This window comes from Anomaloglossus baeobatrachus, chromosome 2, assembly GCF_048569485.1.
Source record: "Anomaloglossus baeobatrachus isolate aAnoBae1 chromosome 2, aAnoBae1.hap1, whole genome shotgun sequence".
Lineage (NCBI taxonomy): Eukaryota > Metazoa > Chordata > Amphibia > Anura > Aromobatidae > Anomaloglossus > Anomaloglossus baeobatrachus.
The window spans coordinates 556,063,516-556,083,516 of NC_134354.1; positions in this window are offsets into that span (position 1 = coordinate 556,063,516).

Genomic DNA, 20,001 nt, shown 5'->3' on the forward strand with positions numbered 1-20,001 from the left:
ACAGAAGTCCAACAGCCACGTTTAGGATGCCACTAAGTTCACTCAGTGTTTGCTAGTATAATGGCTTAGTAACAATGAGTTTGGGTGTGCAATGCAGGCAGACGTGCTGCAAATATCTTTGCACTAGTGGGACGATACAGAAGTCCAACAGCCACTTTTATGATGCCACTTAGTTCACTCAGTGTTTGCTAGTATAATGGCTTAGTAACAATGAGTTTGAGTGTGCAATGCAGGCAGATGTGCTGCAAATATCTTTGCACTAGTGGGACGATACAGAAGTCCAACAGCCACATTTATGATGCCACTAAGTTCACTCAGTGTTTGCTAGTATAATGGCTTAGTAACAATGAGTTTGAGTGTGCAATGCAGGCAGAGGTGCTGCAAATATCTTTGCACTAGTGGGACGATACAAATGTCCAACAGCCACTTTTATGATGCCACTAAGTTCACTCAATGTTTGCTAGTATAATAGCTTAGTAACAATGAGTTTGAGTGTGCAATGCAGGCAGACGTGCTGCAAATATCTTTGCACTTGTGGGACGATACAGAAGTCCAACAGCCACGTTTAGGATGCCACTAAGTTCACTCAGTGTTTGCTAGTATAATGTCTTAGTAACAATGAGTTTGAGTGTGCAATGCAGGCAGAGGTGCTTCAAATATCTTTGCACTTGTGGGACGATACAGAAGTCCAACAGCCACGTTTAGGATGCCACTAAGTTCACTCAGTGTTTGCTAGCATAATGGCTTAGTAACAATGAGTTTGAGTGTGCAATGCAGGCAGACGTGCTGCAAATATCTTTGCACTAGTGGAACGATACAGAAGTCCAACAGCCACTTTTATGATGCCACTAAGTTCACTCAGTGTTTTCTAGTATAATGGCTTAGTAACAATGAGTTTGAGTGTGCAATGCAGGCAGAGGTGCTGCAAATATCTTTGCACTTGTGGGACGATACAGAAGTCCAACAGCCACGTTTAGGATGCCACTAAGTTCATTCAGTTTTTGCTTGTATAATGGCTTAGTAAAAATGAGTTTGAGTGTGCAATGCAGGCAGACATGCTGCAAATATCTCTGCACTAGTGGGACGATACAGAAGTCCAACAGCCACTTTTATGATGCCACTAAGTTCACTCAGTGTTTGCTAGTATAATAGCTTAGTAACAATGAGTTTGAGTGTGCAATGCAGGCAGAGGTGCTGCAAATATCTTTGCACTTGTGGGACGATACAGAAGTCCAACAGCCACGTTTAGGATGCCACTAAGTTCACTCAGTGTTTGCTAGTATAATGGCTTAGTAACAATGAGTTTGAGTGTGCAAAGGGCAGGAGGGTACAGTGGCAGGGTTGTGGGTCTCTGGGTAGAGGAAAGGAAGCCTGCCTTTCTATCCCTCCTAATGGGGAAATGCAGCGAGGAAATCCCTGACCTTAGCTACACAGACGCTGTCATCTTGTGTAGCTGTTAAACTCTGTTTTCACGGACCTGTCACCTATGGCTCTGACCCTGCCGGTATGAGCCCTTAAAAGGATTGATAGAAAGTGCTATCCCTATGCTGTACAGCGCTGTGTATGGAGCGTATACAGCAGTATCGGCGATAGGAGCTGCGCCAGTGATGACTGACACCAAGGACGCAGAAGGCAGATAATGGCGTGCTGGAGGAAAATGTCCGGTTTTATAATGCAGGGACATGTGACATGGACATCCTATCACACATGCCGTTGCTTCTCTGGCTAAAAGTCCACTTAGCTGTGTGTGTGTCTGGGATTGGCTGACATGCCGGCCCGCCCCACTACACGCGCGCAGCAGTGATCGGAATGCGCTGTTCCCGCACACTATACACTGAAATTTCATAATAGTGTGAGTCACAGAGTGACTTACACTATTACAGCGGAAAGCCAGCTAGTAATTAGCTGGTCTTTTTGCTGCTAGAACCGTTCTCGAACGTATCTAGAACTATCGAGCTTTAGCAAAAAGCTCGAGTTCTAGTTCTATCTAGAACAGCCCCCAAAATCACTTGAGCCGCGAACTGGAGAACCACGAACCGCGCACAACTCTAGTTATGAATAACATAATATTACAGGTAAATAGTTGACCCAGATTAGGAGTCGGGAAATAATATTTTTCCCTATGAAGAAAATTGGCTCCTACTCTGTGGGTTTTACCTTCCCCTGGTTCAACACTGAAGGACAGCGGCACTAAAAATAGGCTGAAGTAGATGGACATAATGTCTTCCTTCCACCTTACAAACTTTGTTACTATGTTACTATGTTACCAAATTTGAGCAATTTGATTCAAGGGAATCACCCTTGAACCTGTTTTACATATTGCAGAATATTGTATTTTTCACAGAAGGCTGAAATAACTTTAAGTGCAATTGTTCAAGCTTCTCCGTAATGCTTTGCAGCTATCACATCACGTGATATAGCACATTCAATCAGGAGAAACTATCATGCTCTGTATAAAAGGTCATATCAGACATTACAGCAGCCAGTTAGGGTGCACTTGGGATAATAATACTGGACAACTTACTGCTCAGCAAAAGAGAAAGAAGAATAGAGCTCTAAAACATTGTACAAATATTCTAAGGCAAATGCACTAGCAGGATGCAGCCGGCCCTCTATGATAGAGGTGTAGGCAACACAGGTGCAGAATACTGATGAGTAGGGCTGAGCGAATCTGGACTGTAAAAGTCCGGATCTGCGCGGTTTCAATGATGCACGGGTGCCGGACCCGGGCGCAGGATTCCAGGTGCACAATCAGGATCCAGCACTGGGGAAATTAAAGGGAAAATAAGGAAAACAATACTTACCGAGACTTGGTGTCATGGCGGCAAACTGCTTCCGGGTTGCGCATTCAGTTCCTGTACTGTGCACATTGCATACACACAGCTTTCCATTCTTTCCCTTCCCACCGGCTGTCCTGTCGTCTGTGATTGGTTACAAAACAAAATATCAAACACTGCACTCTCATCCTTATATATAATAGATGAAAAAGAAGGCGGAGTAGAATTCTCTTTGCAAAAATTTTTTGTATATTTATTAGTAGTACAGTTAAAAAAAAGACATGGGACGTTTGGGCCTAATTTTGCGGCCTTTTTCACGCCAAATCATTGAAAAAGGTGAAAGAGAGTAGCAATCAATAATTTACAGTAATTTACATAAATACATATTTACATAGCGTCTTAATTTATATGCATAATTGAGAGGATTTCCATAGGAGTAATAATAATCAGATGAATGGTTACAACAGTACAGTTTGAAGGCGACAAAGTTAGCACTAGGTTGGTTTCGGCAGCACAACAGTGAATAAGATATGGATCAAAAGATGAGTACAAGAGATAATAAGAGATAATAATAGTGTGACGACATGGACTCTCATGGGTTAAAGTTTCTTAAAATCCAGCCAGACAGCATGATAGATTGTCTACAGACGGGGGAGAAGTCCCTCATTTTTTTTACAAGACTCTTGTTGACTCAATGTAATTGTGTTGGCCATTGAAAGCCAGAGGTATTGTTCTCCAGACTTTTCCAGTAACCATTGTATTGTAGTTGTGTATTGCTAATGTGATTACTTTAGTAGCCATTGTCTAGTCGGTGACTCCCAGATTACATGTACATCTTCAGTCTTTCTACCCATATCATTTAAATGAACATTGTCTATGCAGCTTGAGATTCATCCAATGGGAGAGGCGATCTTCTCCAACCAATCGATGAGGACGCAGTGTATCTAAGTGGAAGGCTGTGGCTATAAAAGGGACTTCTTTAAGCCACCAGGGTTGATGAAGGTTGATGGATGCTGATGGATCCAGTCTAAGCTCTTTGGAGCTGACTAGAGTATCAGGATATCTTATGGCTTCAATCTAGGGACTCCGGACCCGGTTGGAGACCATATCCACAGCCTAGGGATTTCGACTCCGGCTGCCAGGATTTTATCATCAAACCAGGACTACCTAAGGAGGACACTCAGGTTGGGACAGTTCAGTCACCTGTTACAGACTTTGCAGACCTCAGACAGCTTGGAACCTGTTAGGCATGGACATTCTAATCCCTGGTGAGCCAGCGGAAGGGTGAGACTCTGTTGCCGGTTACATTTGTGTGTTTTGCTGGTTATGTGTTATGTGCCGTTAACTGTTTGGGGATCCAATAAAGTCTAATTATTGTGGTTCCCTCACCCTGTGTTGTCTGAGTAGTGTTACGCCCACGGTTAAGGAGGCCGGTGTTCAGTTGGGATGAGCCCTGAGCCACGCTGTCTTTCTAAAGGTGGCGGGTTTAAGTGGACGAGAGCACCCACTGAGCCCCGTGTCTCCACAAATAGTAGTAACGTACCTCCACTGGAGAAGTTTTTCAGAAAAATATAGTCAAATGTAGAAGAAAAGAAGATGAGGGGGAGATCCACCAAAGGAGTATATTGTAAGAAGTCACTGGAAGCAAGATCTGTCAACAGATGGTATGCATATCAATAGGTAGTATATACATGTGAACCAAAGAATGAGAGAATGGTAAGCTACCTGATTTGTGTGTTTTTCAGATAGTTCTTTGGTATGACCACGTCTTTTGGTATGGAGATAATAGGCTAATTGGAATCTATTGGTTTGTGGTACCTTTGTGAATATAAGAATAATAATTAATAGGACCGGGTCTATGTGCGAATATTTCATCCTATTGTAACATGTACACCAATACCTTGTAATTGCTGTAGGCTATTATCACCATATATGCAGGATAAATGGGCGGAACAGTGGCTCAGTGGTTAGCACTGCAGTCTTGCAGTGCTGGGGTCTTGGGTTCAATTCCCACCAAGGACAACATCTGCAAGGAGTTTGTATGTTCTCCCTGTGTTTGCGTGGGTTTCCTCTGGGTACTCTGGTTTCCTCCCACACTCCAAAAAACATACTGATAGGGAATTTAGATTGTGAGCCCCAATGGGGACAGTGTGGTCAATGTATGTAAAGCACTATGGAATTAATAGCGCTATATAAATGAGTAAATATTATATTATTATTATTCTTATAAATCACTAAAGTATAGTGAGAGGTCCTTCCATCTGTAACAAGATTTTTTTGGGGAAAGTATTAGATTATATGACAATACTAAAGGTACATTGGGCCATATCAAATGCACAAGAAGATCATTGCTTAAAACATACGGGTATAAGTCCATTTTGTCTCTATAAGTTCTTACAGGTACTGAAGGGTTAACATATATTACCTGTGTGACATTCAAAGGGGGTACGTTTGTGAAGTGGAGCCTCCTCTATAAGATAAGATTGAGTAAGTATTCAATAACGTGGAGGTGGATAATGGGGACATGGATATGATGAACAGATTACATTACCTGTGTGTCGCCTTCCCAGGTTAAGGCTGTGTGCAGTGTGCTGTAGCGCTAGCAGACTATTAAACGTGGCAGACCCGGAAATGAGTACAGATGCCAGCGCATGAGCTGTTGTCTGTGTTATGTGTTGTATTAGAGTATATTTGGTTGGTTACCGCTATAGCGCTAATAGGCGCACACCGCGCATGCGCAGTAGTGTTTTTTTCACACTTAGAGAATTTTCAGTATGAACAGTGATGTGCTTATAGGAACGTTGTCTAGCGCATGCGTGGTAATGTAAAAGTAGGACTTAGAGAAAGAAATTAGAGTTCAGGAAGGGAGAAAGAAAGATAAGTCTCATGGAATTCATAAGTATACAGCGCAATCAATGAGTACATAATAACGTTTAGGTAAAACAGTAATCATATGTTATATGTAGCGGTGTTTAATTGCATACTTCATACTGTATATTTTTATTAATATTGATATTTTAGGAGGTCCAGGAGGAGGATGAAATGACCTGAAATAAAGATGGGTTAGTTACATGCAAGCATTATATGTCTCTATAGGAAAGGTCCCAATATTCTAAGAGTTAAGTATACTATATAAATCGATTATATAGACTAAGGCAGGCTTTGCACGCTGCGACATCGCAGGCCGATGCTGCGATGCCGAGCGCGATAGTCCCCGCCCCCGTCGCAACTGCGATATCCTTGTGATAGCTGCCGTAGCGAACATTATCGCTACGGCAGCTTCACATGGACTCACCTGTCCTGCGACCATCGCTCTGGCCGGCGACCCGCCTCCTTATTAAGGGGGCGAGTCGTGCGGCGTCACTGCGACGTCACACGGCAGGCGGCCAATAGGAGCGGAGGGGCGGAGATGAGCGGGATGTAAACATCCCACCCACCTCCTTCCTTCCGCATATCCTACGGAAGCCACAGTGACGCCGGTAGAAGATGTTCCTCGCTCCTGCGGCTTCACACACAGCGATGTGTGCTGCCGCAGGAGCGAGGAACAACATCGGACCGTTGCATCAGCATAATCATGGATTACACCGACGCTGCACCGATGATACGATTATGACGCTTTTGCGCTCGTTAATCGTATCATCGAGCCTTTACACACTACGATGTCGCATGCGATGCCGGAAGTACGTCATTTTCAATTTGACCCCACCGACATCGCACCTGCGATGTCGTAGTGTGCAAAGCCCGCCTAAGGGTAGGTGTTTTATACATTACCATCTATAAGAGAGTGCAGAATGGGAGAGGAAGAGGGGAAGATAGAGATGACATTCTTCAGGATTTCTGCAAACAATATCATGTATGGGTTAGTATGGTATAACACATGTTGACAACAATCATATTACATAGGTCATAATGGCCAATCAATTTCTCTTTTCAGACCTTGTGGTGCCAATGTTTGTAGTTTATGTATCCAATAGCTTTCTCTTTTCTTTAAAAGCTCAATGTGGTTACCTCCTCATCTGGGTCTGTGTACTTTTTCAATGACCTGATATTGTAGGTGGGCTATCGTGTGTTTGGCCTCATGGAAATGGTGTGGGATGGGTAGCCATAGTTTACCGCATCTAATAGTGGACTTGTGGCTAGCAATACGATCACCAACGTGTTGGATGGTCTCTCCGATATACAGGAGCCCACAAGGGCACTTAATAATATATACTACGAAATTACTTTCACATGTAAAATATTCGTTGATGTGAAAACTTTTTCCTGACCTCGGGTGTGTGAAGTGATCACCTTTGATGACATTGGAACATGATGGGCAATTTAAACAAGGAAAAGTTCCGGTCCGTCTAGTAGCTAGAAAAGTTTGTATATCACTCTTTTTACTACTGCCTATATCTGCTCGAACTAGAGAGTCTTTTAGGTTTTTAGGCCTTTTCTTGCACATTAGAGGGAGAAGGAATGTCCCTATGTGTGGATAAGCTCTTTTTAGTAGGGGCCAATGTCGGGTTATGATGTTATAGACTTTGGGCATAGAGGGGTGGTATGTGTGTACAAATGGTACCCGGTCATTTGTTATTTGACTTCCTTCGGTTGAGGTAGTGGTTAGTACTTTTTCTTTTTCTGCTGTGAGCAGAGATTCAGGGTAATTTTGTTCTAAAAACCTGTTGGTCATGTTGTTAAGTCTTATTTCCCTAGTGGTTTCATCAGAGATGATCCGAGTAATTCTTTTAAATTGGGATCTCGGTAAGCTATTTTTGGTGGACTTGGGGTGGCAGTTATTATAGTGCAACATACAGTTGCGGTCTGTGGGTTTGCGGTACAGGTCTGATGATAAATGCCCTAGTGTGTCTTTTTTAATATACGTGTCGAAAAAATTGATTGTGTCAACATGGTGGCTCTTTGAAAACTTAAGTTCGGGCCATACCGAGTTGATATGTTTGTCAAAAGTCAATAGGATATCAAGGTCTCCTTGCCAAATGTAAAATATATCGTCTATGTAATGGACCCATAAAAGGGTCCGTTCATCAAAGGATGGATATGAGTAAATGAAGCGCCCCTCGAAGTAGTCCATGAAAAGACTACTGATTGGTTACAGGCAAACGCGCCCCCAGCCTGGGACAGCATCTGCCTGGCCTGCAATCATCGCTTATCGCTACACTCACAGATGGCAGTTGTGCTCTATGGCTGCTAGCTGTGAGATGCAGCAGAGCTAGATGCAGCAAGGGACCTCGTGTGGATTACGCCGGACCTGAAGTGGTGTGTCAGTAGTTAATAAAGTGGTGAAGGAGGGTGTGTTTTCACATTTTATTTCAAATAAAGGATTTTTCTCTGTGTTTGCACTTATTTACTGTCACTTAGAGATTAGTGATGAAGGTATCTCATAGACGCTTGTGCCATCACTAATCTAGGGTTTAGTGTGTGCTGTTATTAAGCCCTCATTACCCCAATTGCAATCGCACCAGGGCACCGGGAAGAGTCGGTAAAGCACCGGGATTTCTGTATCTAACAGATGCGGCAATACCAGGCGACTGCGGACTGTGAATACCAGGCGACTGCGGGCTGTGAATACCAGCCCCCAGCTGGCTTTATCTTGGCTGGGGATGACAATTGGGGCGACCGCAAGTAATTTTCTTTTAGTAACAAAAAAAATGCAAAGTTGGTGCTGAAATCTGGTGCAGATGATTTCAGCACCAAATGTGCACCTCCTGGCACAAAACCGTTGCAAAAACCACAGCAAACAGCCTGAACAAAAACCGCAGCAAAAAATGTATTTTTCTGCCAGGAGGTGTAGATTTGGTGCAGAAATATGGTGTAAAAATTTCAGCACCAAATTTGTTCCCCTTGGCCCAAAAATATTTTTTTTTCTGCCAGGAGCTGCATTTATGGTGCTGAAATCTGGTGCAGACGATTTCAGCACCAAGTGTGCACCTCCTGGCACAAACCCGCGGCAAAAATTGTGGCAAAAAGCCTGAACAAAAAAATGCGTTAAAAACCCCGGGAAAAATGTGTAAAAAAAATTAGGGTTTTTTACAAGGAGGTGTAGATTGGGTACAGGAATATGGTATAAATATTTCAGTAAAAAATCTGTATGTCTTGGCCACAAAAACTGCAATTTTCTGCTAGTAGATGCAGGTTTGTGAACTCAGTGACCTCCACCTGAGATCAACTTACCTGCGATCACAGGTTAAGGACTGTGGGAACCTTCAGCTGTGACCGCAAATGACCTGAATAACGTCACCGGTCATTGCGCAGCTCATTCATTCTATGGAGCTCACAGCGAGCGGTCGTGCTCTATGGCCGCTCGCTGTGATATTCAGATGTATCAGAGCTGACTCTCCATGGGACCTCTTGTGGATTGCGCCGGCCCTGGAGGGCTGTGTTGGGGGTTAATAAAGTGGTGATGAAGGGTGTGTTTTTGTATTTTTTCCAATTAAAGGATTTTTTTTCCTGTGTTTATTTACTTTCATGTATAGATTACTGATGCAGGTATCTCATAGACACCTGTGCCATCACTAACCTATGGTTTAGTAGCAGCTGTGCACTGTTATTAAGCCCTGCTATTAGCTTGATTGTCACTGCATCAGGGCAACAGAAAGAGCTGATAAAGCTCCAGGATTGTCACATCTAATGGATGCAGCAATACCGGGCGACTGCAGGCTAACAATACAAGCGCGTAGCTGGCTTTATCTTGGCTGGGTATCAAAATTGAGGGGAGGACTGCACATCAGTTTTTTTTTAAATTATTTATTTAAATATGAAAAAGCGCATGTGATTTCTTATAGACCGGAGTCACACGCGCGAGGGACTCGCACGAGTCTGACATCGCATCACCGACACAGCCGCACACTCTTCTGACAGGAGCGGGCGGCCGCATGTGTTTCTGTCTACATGCATGCTCATATTCAGAGAGAAGCAGGCCGGGCGGGGGGATGTCATGCCAGATTTGTACGAGTCTGACATTGCATCACTGGCGCAGCCGCACACTCTGACAGGAGCGTGCAGGTGTTTCTAGGTACATGCACACTCATGTTCAGAGAGCAGCAGGCCAGGCAGGGGGATGTCATTCCAGATTTGTACGAGTCTGACATCACATCACTGACACAGCCACGCATACTTCTTACAGGAGTGCGCATGTGTTTTGGTCTACATGCATGCTCACTATACTGACCCGAAGACACTTGCACTGCTTTCCAGGCCACCGGCCGTGCAGGCGCCTGTTATTGGTTGCAGTCAGCTGACATGCTGCCACTCTGGGTGGGGGTGCATCTAACTGCAACCAATTACACGCGCCGTTGGGCGGGCAAAACAGTGAATTGTCGGCTCCAGAAAGGAATAGCGTAGCCGGAAGGAGTTTGCCACCAAAACACCGCCTAGATGAGTATACTGCATGCGTTCCTACCCCCCTATCCCTTTCACCAATGTTTTTACTCTCCGGATTCTGGTCCCCATTGACTTATATGGGCACCGGATTCCGGAGCGGATCAGGGTTTTTTTTTATTGAGCACTGATCCGCTGGTCCCAGTTTTTTGAGAGTCTGAGCAGCTGTGCTGATGAGACAACCACTCACACCCTACCAACCCATGGAGGGAATGGTTGCTGGTATTAAACACGGACACTAATGAGGTTTACATAGGGCACCAGTCACTCGTTTACATGTGGTGCACAGTATCTGCCTTACAGCCTATTGATTACACCCATACTATTAGGTCAGGCCGGCTGACCAGCACTATATAAGTGCAGTAACACAAAGGACAGACCCTCCAAACGGCCCTGCTCACATAAAAAAACTATATAAAATTGCAACATGTGCACACAGTCTAAGTAGGGTATACTGTTGTGAATGTCATCTGAGTGGGTGCTGGTGTGGAGCTCTCTCTGGTAGCCAGGAATGGTAATGAAGCTGAGTCTGAATCTGTGACTCAAACAGGTTTTGAAATTAATTAGGAAATCCGGGAAGTCCTATTGCAGATCAGCCTAGTTTATTTAAGAGAGCAGTTTCTGTCTGGCGGCTGCCGGTGATGAATGTTTCTTGCTGCTTCTGAAGATGGCTGGGAGTTTTCCCTTCAGTTTCTTCCATTTATTTTGTGCCTGAATCTACTCCAGATAAGTTTGCTAGTTTCTGTGCTTAATTGCTGGAATTCCACTTAAGGGTGTTTCTGCTTATTCCATTTTGTTTTGTGTTTGGTTTCTTGTATGTGAGGATCTGTCTTTCTGCTTTTGTGAGCAGGGCAGTTCCTCCGGTAAGAAAGGGAGCTTGATCCCTGTTCATGTTTTCATTATTTTCACTTTAGAATATTACTTGTTCTGTGATTTTGTTTCTTCCCATTATATCTGCAGTTCTGTTTAAAGTGTCTGGCACAAGAGTACCTGATATAGCGGGTCTTGGGACTTTTTTCTATTAGGAGTTTGGTATTTTTTGCAGGGTTTTTTATTTTTGCTAGCTGCAATTAGTTATCTGTCCTATCCTGTTGTATCTAGTAAGTTGGGCCTCACCTTTGCTAATCTATATTTTCTATCTTTGTAATGTGTTTTCTTACATCACCGTTGTTACATGTTGGTGGCATGCTATTTCTTTGGGGACTGCTTCCGGGCAAGTTAGGATTCCTCATTTCTATCTTTGAGGTGTAGCAAGTTTCTCCAGCAGTGACGAAGTGTCTAGGTGTGTTAGGTATATCCCACTGCTACTTCTAGTGTTGTCCGATAGATAGGGAATTGCAGTCATAGCAGTTTCCAACTACTCTTGTGGTTTTATTTTTTCCTGATTAAAGGGATTTTTTGTGATCGTCCGTGGTTTCCAGTTCATAACAGTATACCATGTGTAATATTAATTTCTTGCATGGCACCTCACCTCATTTTTAAACTCTTGAGGAGTAATTTAAAGATCTAGTCAGGAGAGGTAGGTAACCCAAGATGATATTTCAGTACCTGAAATATCTATAATCAGAGGGATTAGCTGTGCCAGACATATTCAGTTACTATGGGATATCTTACCTTAAAGGATTTAATGGCTACAGCAGAATTTCTGTAATCATCAAGTCTATAAGGGTTAGCAAGAAGATGCCTGCCTCTTCAGACATAATATGTATTAGATGCTGGTGTCTGCGATTTTCTCCATGATCCTTCATTGTTAAAAACTGTACAACCTTCTCACATACTTGGAGCAATTTATAAGTGAAAATCAAATAATCTATTATTTAAAAACAGGTTTTAGAGAGAGACAAAATAATTGAGATGGAAGCTTTAAATTAAGGGTCAATGCCTCTTTTTTATTATTTTATTACTCTCAAATAGTAAAAGGCCTTTTCTTATGAAAATGAATGCCTAAAAAATTAAGAAGTAACTGAAGTAATTTTGATTAAAAAATCTAGTAAAAAGATCTAAGGGGTACTTTGCACGCTGCGACATCGCAAGCCGATGCTGCGATGCCGAGCGCGATAGTCCCCGCCCCTGTCGCAGCTGCGATATCCTTGTGATAGCTGCCGTAGTGAACATTATCGCTACGGCAGCTTCACATGGACTCACCTGTCCTGGGACGTCGCTCTGGCCGGCGATCCGCCTCCTTATTAAGGGGGCGGGTCGTACGGCATCACTGCGACGTCACACGGCAGGCGGCCAATAGCAGCGGAGGGGAGGAGATGAGCGGGATGTAAACATCCCACCCACCTCCTTCCTTCCGCATATCCTACGGGAGCCGTGGTGACGCCGGTAGGAGATTTCCTCCCTCTCTTCTGCTTCACACACACCAATGTGTGCTGCCGCAGGAACGAGGAACAACATCGGACTGTCGCATCAGCGTAATTATGGATTACGCTAACGCTACACCGATGATACGATTACGACACTTTTGTTAATCGTATAATCTAGGCTTTACACACTACGATGTCGCCTGCGATGCCGGATGTGCGTCACTTTCAATTTGACCCCACCGACATCGCACCTGCGATGTCGTAGTGTGCAAAGTACCCCTAACGTCTAAGGTCAAATAGATTCTGGAAATAATTTTAGCCAAAAAATTAAAAATGAACCAGCTATGTTTAAAGAAGGTGGAGACAATTGGGTTAAGTTATACCATGAAATAAGCAAGTCTTTTGAAAATGTGTCATTTTGTCTAATTTTCCCCACAAAAATTTGCACTAGATATGTTCACTGAGAATCTCAATATCAAAAAGCCTCTAACTTCCCGGAAATTAGGTGTATAACACTCAAAAGTCTCCTAGTGCTCTATTGAAACCCTTTTATTAATGTCCAAGTGACCTCAAACTATCTGGCTAGAAAAAAATGTTTGGTAACCAGTGGTAACTTATAACATTTTTAGCAACACACTAGACAGACAATGAACAATCAGGCAGGCAGATGGAATGTCAAATATTTTTTATTCTTCAGCCAAGGGTCAATGAAACTCAGCCCTAATTCTGCTTAAAATTCTGCTTATGGCAGAAAATGTGGTCTGCTTGGGTCTGGCTAAAGGTTGCTTTACACGCACCCACCCCCGTTGGTTGTGCGTCACGGGCAATTCGCTGCCCGTGGCGCACAACATTGCTCGGACCTATCACACATACTTACCTGCCTAGCGACGTCGCTGTGGCCAGCGAACCGCCTCCTTTTTAAGGGGGCGGTTCATGTGGCGTCACAGCGACGTCACACAGTAGCCATCCAATAAAAGCAGAGGGGTGAAGAAGCAGTCGAAAGAAAGTGACGTCCACCTCGTTGCCGGAGGACTCGGGTAAGGTGTTGTTCGTCGTTCCCGGGGTGTCACACGTAGTGATGTGTGCTGCCTCAGGAACGATGAACAACCTGCGTCCTGCAACAGCAATGATATTTGGGATTAGAATGACGTGTCAATGATCAATGATTAGGTGAGTAATTTTGATCGTTAGCAGTCATTCGTACGTTTCACACGCAACGACGTTGCTAACGAGGCCGGATGTGCGTCACAAATTCCGTGACCCCAACAATATCTCGTTAGCGATGTCATTGTGTGTAAAGCCCCCTTAAGCCACATGCATGCTGTCTACCCTTTCAGACATTATAGTGTTTTCATATAGAAAACTGGGAGATTTTTTTGCTAATGGCCCAACCTGCTAAGCCAAAAGCCCATGGGATCGGGGCTCAGGATATCTACCTAAGGGCTTGGTTCCACTTGCATTTTGCACAGATGAGTGCAATCTGATAAAACATCAGATTGCTCTCACTCTAGTGCAAAACTATGGGGCAGTGTCCATTTGCGATTGATTTATCATGCCATATCAGCATGAGAAATGAATCTCAGCATGCTGTGTTTGACAGTGAGTCTCAGCTCACATGCACTCATCCAAGTCTATGGATGTGTGTGAAACATTGCACTGCACTCGCATGTCATCTGAGTGCAGTGTGATATTCACAGAGACAGGCTGGGGAGGAGATGGGGAGAAAGTGCTCCCTCCCTCTTCTCCGCAGCCGTGATCCGATTTTCACAGGTGATAGAGTTTTTTTGTCTGTGAGGACTGCTGAGCTGTCTACTGGTCAGTTGTATGGACAGCAGGTGTTCGCTCAGCAATTGCTTTATCAAACAGGCAACACAGCTCATCCTTGTAATAAGCCAATTTGTACTCCCTTTTTTAAACCAGAAAAAATTCTCCCACTTTGATTTCTTATTGACAGTCCAAAAACATGTCTATCCAATACTCAGACCCCTAACATACAGTTTGCCTTGCTCCCCAACATGTCCAGAGCCCTCTTGGTTCATTTTAATCACCCCATTTTGACTGTTTCACTCTGACAATCAGCCTTATTCCCTTAATCTCTGTCCTCCTCTACAACCAACTACTTGAGCTCATATTTTTTATCTTCTTCCTTCGGGCTTAAAATACTGCCTCATGTAACATGGTCCTTTAGGATACCCAGAAGACACAGCAAAGTAGTGATCATCACCTTCTGCCTTCTGTTAAATGTTTTCTTCTCAGGAGAAATAAGAGGGAATTGCTGACTCCACCATTGTCTCTATTGATAAATTCTGTCACTTCTTTAGAGGACATCAGTAGGCAACATCCATCCCTCCTTATTTGCCAATGTCAGATCTCAAAGAAACCCATGTTACAGTTTGGCATCTATTTCATGCTGCTCGTATAGAAATATGGTGAGTATTGCAGAAAAATACTGGTACCTTATATTAGAGTTTTCAGCGTCTTTAAGATAGTCATGTGGACATTAAGAAGCGTATCTTATCTTTGTGTATCACATGTACAGGAAACACTAATGTCTGACTCTTGAAGAGCAAATACATTCTGAACTGTTGACAATAAAGTAAAAACATATTGCATGAAAAGCATTCTGGTGCCTGAAACAGGTGGTAAAAATATAAATCTCACTTTTATTTCAAAATGATGAAAGTTAAATCACAAATTATCATTTGAAAAATCTGTGCTGTAACACCTGCTGCTAAAAATGCTAATAATAGGTTTAGATATGACAGTATATTTGAAAGCTCAGTTACAACTTATTATAAATACTAAATTCCACTTTTAAAACATTAAATTAACTAATTTATTTTTGTTAATTTTAGCTGATTCAATAATAAATCACATTATTTCTTGCAATGCAACCTAAAGCATTGTTCATCTGTGTAGCCTTGATGTAGTTTTGAGCTTGTTTGTTTTTTTACCCTAAAAGAGTTTTTCCCACTTTAAGGACTTCTCCATATGGCTGTTAGTGAAAGAAGCCTCCTGTATCTTAGTAGGCCTTCAATTTCCCTCATGCCATGTTTTATACGCTCTGTATGTATGGTTCCATTTTCCTCAAGATTTATTGCTTCTTGGAAGATTACTGTTTTATGAAAGGAACCCAGCAGACCCTGTATGGCTAAACAGGAAGGTTTTGTGGTGCCATTTTATGGAGCTATACAATGTCCTCAATACATTGCTGTAAGTCTCTTTGTCAGTGCTCATGAGCTGATATGTGCAATAGCCATAGTAAGTGACTTCTTGATCAGCAGAGGATCTTATGTCAAGATAGAACCAATATTCATAATGAATGAACCCCAGAATTTGTCAGTGTGTTTCATTGACACTCTTTCCCTGGATAGTGTTTCTCTTGACCAGCTGCAGCACAGCCTCATTTGCTTAAAGAAATGAGAAATGCAGTTCTAAGCACTTTTAAAGCAACACTGTGGTAAAAAGACAGAACCTTTAGCTATTTTCATGACCAAGGCTCCCAGGAGTTGGATGAGATTGGTTTTCATTTAGACATCTTAGCTTATAGAGAGATGCTGAAAATTTATATTATTTGAAGTTTATCTTTTGTTGTAATTAAGGGCAAAACAGACTGTTATTTCAAAAGTTATAAGATGTATTCTTTGTATTGTATTATTTAAAAGCATACCATAAAGAAAAGCAATTCAGAAGAATAATCAAAAAGTAATATTGGGCCTATAATAAAGGGACAATATTCCAAGGTGAATTTGCAGATAACAGGTACTCTATGGGTAGTCTAGCTCAAGCCCTAATAAGTTTCTAGGAAACTATTCTCTACCTGACTGTAGAATTTGGCACCTTAATACATAACAACGTTTATGCTTACACTTGGTGATGGCTGTCCCTTACGGAATCCATAAACTAGTCTTAGAAAATAATACATCATAGTATACTGTCCAAATAAATTGGACTCATTAACTTATCTTTATAGCATATCATGTCCCAGGACTTAATGACTCATGTTCAAATATTCTGGAACCATATTTCAATACTACAATCTGAAAGCCACTGATCGATTGATATGGTGCAGGCAAATGTTCATTGCAACAGAGGAAAAAAGAAGACTCAAACAGTTAGTCTGGTTTAAAGTCAGGTTTCTGTCAGAAAGCTGGAAAGTTTGAACAATACGAGGGGCTGCTCATAAGTCTTTGGCTTTCCCCAGAAAGAAATTAAATAGGATGATGAAACTTTACATTTATTCCACATACTCTCCACTGATGTCAACACACTTCTTATATCGGTATTCAAAGTTCTGTAAGCCTAGCAAAACGAAGGATTTCAATTGTGCCTCAAACCAGAGATCCGGAGCAGCTATGGGATCAGAAATGGTGTGAAATTTGGTACCCTTAAGGTGTTTCTTCAGGTTTGGAAACAAATGATAGTTGAAGGAGGCTAGATCTGGTGAATAAGGTGGGTGGTCAACCAGCTAGAAGCTCAGATCTGCCAGTTTTGCTGTGGTTGCTTGTGCAGTGTGAGCGGAGGCGTTGTCTAGCAGGAACAAGATTCCTTTGGACAGCTTGCCGCACCTTTTGGCCTTCAGAGCCGCCTTCAATTGGTCCAAAAGTTCAATGTAATATCTTGCATTCATGGTGGAACCCTTTTGAAGGTAGTACACTAGCAGCATGTCCTCCTTATTCCAGAACACAAACGCCATCACCTTAGTGGCTGATTTTTGCAACCTGAATTTCTTTGGACGAGGAGAACCCCCGTGCCTATACTTTTTACTGCTCCTTGTTTTCAGGATCATACAAATAAATCCAGGTCTCATACATAGTGATCAGTCAATCCAGGAAGTTCTTATCAGTCCGGAAACACTGACAAATGGACTGGGAAGTTTTAACTTACATGGTTCTCTGATCTGTTGTCAAACAATTGGGGACCCACTTTGCAGATAGCTTCCTCATGTCCAAATGTTCATGGATAATGACACAAACACATTCACTGGAAATCCCCATAATGTCTGCTATTCATGTAGCTGAAATTTGTTGATTCTCCAGTATGAGGTTGTGCCCAGCTCGATGATCTCGGGAACAACAACCATTCTCGGTTGTCCAGGATGTTCCTCATTATTGGTGTTAAAGTGGCCCATTTTAAATTTGCCAACCCAGTTCTTAACTGTGGAATATGAAGGGCATTGATCCTCCAATGAATATCCTTCATGGACTTTCCTTGCAGAAACAATAATTTTATCACTCCTCTGCTAAATCTCATGTGGAAATAGTTTATAGTGAGCTAAAATAAGTAATAGTAAGTAATTATAGAATAAACATAAAATCATTGCGATACATTGTATGAAGAACCATATATCATATTCTAAATATTTTTTAAAACAATTTCTTAAAAAAAGTAAAGGACAATGTAACAAGTACCAAGAAGGCAAACAATAACCACTGCACAATTATACAAATGCCTGAAGATCATATTCTTTATTAAGGCTTTTGAAGTCAAGGTTGGTAGTTCATGAATCCAAAGGCCACTCTTTCTTTGAAATAAACAAAGGCGGTTACCTTCCCTATGTGGTCGGTTGACTCGTTCTTTCAATGGGTATCTCAGTTCTAAAACAGCATGGCTTGCAACATTGAAATGTTGTGATAGAGGCAAAAGTAAAGTCTTGCATGGAATGGTGGACTTATGTTTTGAAAGTATGTCCCTTATATGCTGGATGGTCTCCCCCACATACTAGACACTGCACAGACATTTTATAAGATATACAGCATAAGCTATGTCACAGGTAAAATAGTTTTTAACTTGATACAGTTTACCTGTATAGGGTGATATGATGGATTGCGTCACCTTTCAATATGTTATTATATTTGCGGCAATACAGGGGAATGTGCTACTTTTAGGTGTTTGCAGAATACTCTACTGAGGTAATCTCATACTGGGGCCTATGTCAGCTCTTACTACTTTGTTTTTAAGATTTTGTGGATGTTTAAAACAGGGTAAGACGGGAACACTGAATTACTTGACCTGCGGATAGCCTGTGTGAAGAATGTTTCAATGTTTGCATATAACTCTGTGCAAAATATATGCATAGGGGTTAAACATGTAAATGAAAGGCATACAACCTGATGCTTTCTGGCGAACTCATGGGGTAGAAACCAGGCATTGATATAGGATTGAGGAGGGATAATCCCTGTTAAGAAATATCTTTTTAATCACATATAGACATTGTGTATGCATTTCAAGTGAGCATGTGTCTCCTTGTTCAGTACTCGATCTTTCATATCTTAACATAAGATGGTGAAACGCTGTCACCGGACACTGCAGTTCGTCGGTCTGATCACTGGGACTGACTTTAGTTACTCCTCTTTTTGCTCCCCCATAGAGGGATGAATAGTAGAAATATAAGATGGCCTAAATAATCGGACACATTTCAAGTCTGCTCAAAATCCCCTGATGAACCCCAAAATTTTAGGGAGGAAATGCATTGGGATGGTCCAATTTATCCCTGCAGATAAGTAACTGGGATTTTTATGTCTTTTCCTTGATTTATAGGCTCTGCTATGTCTAAATGTGTGAATAATTTCTGATCATACGTATCTGTATCATATTAAGACATATGACTATATGACGTTTCAGCCCTCTGCACTTGGTGGTGGTATTACTGTTTTCACTGTGAGTGGTAGGGCTTTGAGGGTTAGCCGACAAGGAGCAGGGGCACCCAAAACAGTAAGGTAATCTCACCTCCGCTGACAGGCAAGGGGAATTTTAGGTCCTTGTCCCTGAAGTGCTTATCATCTGTTAACCATTACTATCTGGCTTGCACTATACTGTTTACACTTATCATTGCCCACTGCCCAATCCAATACCTTACTGTGTGTGTTTTTTGTTCACACCTATATGACATCTGTCTGTTTCTGCATTATATAGGTATTCCCCTGTATGATTTTAAATAAATGTAAATTATTTTAATTGATTATAAATAAAAATTGTTTTCAGAGGTTTTTTCTTTGGTTTTGTACACTTTTTCCTCTATATGTCAGATCCTTTTTGGTTTATAATATATCAGTACTTGATCAAGCATTAGAGTGCTCAGGTACTTGCAGTGCACGGCTGAGTATTCCGGGTGTTCAGATGTGTCATCCATTTAGCAACTTCCTTCACTGCATGAGGTGTGCAGGCACCACAGGGAAAGCAATTTGCAGTCTTTGAATAGCTCTCACTGGGGTTGAAGCAAAGTTTTTTGGATGTAATGTATATTAAAAAAAATGCCTACTCTCCCCTTAGAGATGCTCTGTTTATGCATGGTTGTAAGTGGGTGGAGAGCTAAACTGCCCAATTAGTGACTTCCATTATACTCGTTACTCAAGTAAAGCAGTTCCAGAGCATCTGACTTGCTTGGCTCGAGTACCGAGCACCCTAGCATTTTAGTGCTCACACATCTCTACTTTTTACCCATTGAAATTCTGATAATCGACTAGACCTCTTCATAGGTGGATGATAAAAACTGTTATGATGCAGAAGATTGTTTTGGTCATTTTCTTTAGTGTGAA